The 2,000-nt window shown below is 40.9% G+C and overlaps 1 non-coding gene across 1 annotated transcript; it reads right to left on the bottom strand.

The window, feature by feature from the left end:
• Positions 1–968: 968 nt before the first annotated feature.
• Positions 969–1,040, bottom strand: trnaa-ggc. The gene has a single exon. It is a non-coding gene; the product is annotated as a tRNA-Ala (tRNA).
• Positions 1,041–2,000: the final 960 nt, after the last annotated feature.

The raw sequence follows: 2,000 nt of genomic DNA, 5'->3' as shown, positions 1-2,000 counted from the left end.
TATCAATCGCAAGCTATGTGGTTTTATCTGGTTAGACTCCAGCAGTTACCTCCAACGCACACTCTGGGGTCCCCAATCCTTGGCTCTTGCCAACCTGCAAATGTTTCCTTTTTAAATAACTATACAATCCCTTTGAAAGCTACCATTGAATCTGCTTCCACCACCCTTTCAGGCAGTGCATTTCAGAGCGGAACAACTTTCTGGGTGCGGTTTGTTTAATTAAGCATTGTTACTTGTCAGTTTCGATAAGATTCATTTAGGCTGAACACGTTTATCAAAGATCGAGTCCCCTCCTCTAATTCACACCACTTAGAAAGAGTCAGCTGGCTACGTATGTGTGTGTGTGTGTGTGTGTGTGTGTAAACATGCAAAGGATGATAAATATTTTACCTAAAACAGATCTGCAATTGGTTGTATAAAGTCTGTATTTCCCATCTGCTGCTTCAGTTTCAGCTTTAAATAAACATTTTGTGGGGTAAATTTCACCCTGGGGCCAACTTGGGTTGAAAAATGCAGCACATTATGTGATAATCAACTCCAGGGATTATTACATTACACACAATTTTTGCTCCATAATCTATTCAATGACTTGCCCCCTTCCCCCACCTTTATATTTGTTATAGAATCAAAAAAACTTTTAAATAAAATAATCTGTGAGGTGAATGCAACAGGAATATTTTCTTAATGGGGAAGAAATTTCACCTGAGTCTAGATTTCTTAGAAGTCCAGAGAGAATAATAATCCTTGCATTTGATATAGCGCTTTTCACATCCTCTAGATGTCTCAAAGCGCTTCACAGAAAATACTGTCAAGTGAATTGACTGTATATTTGTGGGCGAAACGCAGCAGCCAATTGCACACAGCAGTGTCCCACAAACAGTCGTGGATTGAAATGACCAATTTATTATTGTTTTTTTTCTTGAGGGATTATTATCAGGCGTGTGGAGTAAGGAAACTTGCCCAAGGTTTTGCCCTGCCGGGAATTGAAGCCAGGTCTCTCGCTTGCCAGGCGAGTGCTCTAACCACTGAGCTACAGGACTCCACATAGTAACACAAATTGCTAGATGAAGAAGACCAAGGTCCATCCAGTTTGCCTTCCACCATCCTGGCAGTCACATGTACTTGGCATGTCCCAATCTATATACTGTCTTATTTCCAAAAATAAATCCATCTAATTTGCTTTTGAAAGAATCAACACTTTCTGCTTCCCTATGGAGCCTGTTTCATATACAGTATTTACTACTTGCTCATTGAAATAGTGTGAGCTAATAAATAGAGCTAAATCCTAAATGGATTCTAGAATTGGGCAAAATCTTTGAAATTCAGCCTTAATTCTGAAACCACAATTTATTTTAAGGACCGCACTTTGCTAGGTAGCTTGGATGAGACACCCATAACACTGCAAATACCATCAAGAATCTCCCACATAGGTGAAATATTACACACAACACACACACACATGGATTGCAGATGATTATATTCACTCCCTAGATATTAGCTCCCAAGAGCTAATTAACAACTAAAAAATGCCAGACAGATTCATTTCACCAAATATGTATGTAATCACCCTCACCTCTCTCTAGGGGCACAGATAATGTCTCAATTTCTTTCTACCCCCACCCACCCAACCCCCCAAATCATTGCTGAAGGACTGATCCCCTTTCTTTAGCAATCTTATTTAAAGAACATAACTTGCTTCAAGGATACAGGCAATTTCTGCATTGTTGCTCATAAACATGCTCCAAATTAGGAACACAAAACAAGGTGGATATTGCATGTAGTTGATGAGCGCTATATGGTCATGTTTGCCTTGCCCCCTCCCTTGTCTTCTTCAAGGCTCATCTTAAGACTTTCCTTTTCGGCCATGACTTTAGTCCTCTTCCCTCCTCCACTCCACTTGCCCTCTACCCCTCTCTGATCCCAACCCACAGCTCGTGTTCAAACATCGCTGTGGGCAAATTGGCTGCTGTGTTCGCCTGCAAAAACACAGTCACCGCGCA

Source organism: Callorhinchus milii, unplaced genomic scaffold (assembly GCF_018977255.1).
Source record: "Callorhinchus milii isolate IMCB2004 unplaced genomic scaffold, IMCB_Cmil_1.0 Scaffold8, whole genome shotgun sequence".
NCBI lineage: Eukaryota > Metazoa > Chordata > Chondrichthyes > Chimaeriformes > Callorhinchidae > Callorhinchus > Callorhinchus milii.
The sequence above is the reverse complement of the archived record's forward strand: the minus strand, read 5'-3'. Positions and strand labels throughout refer to the sequence as shown.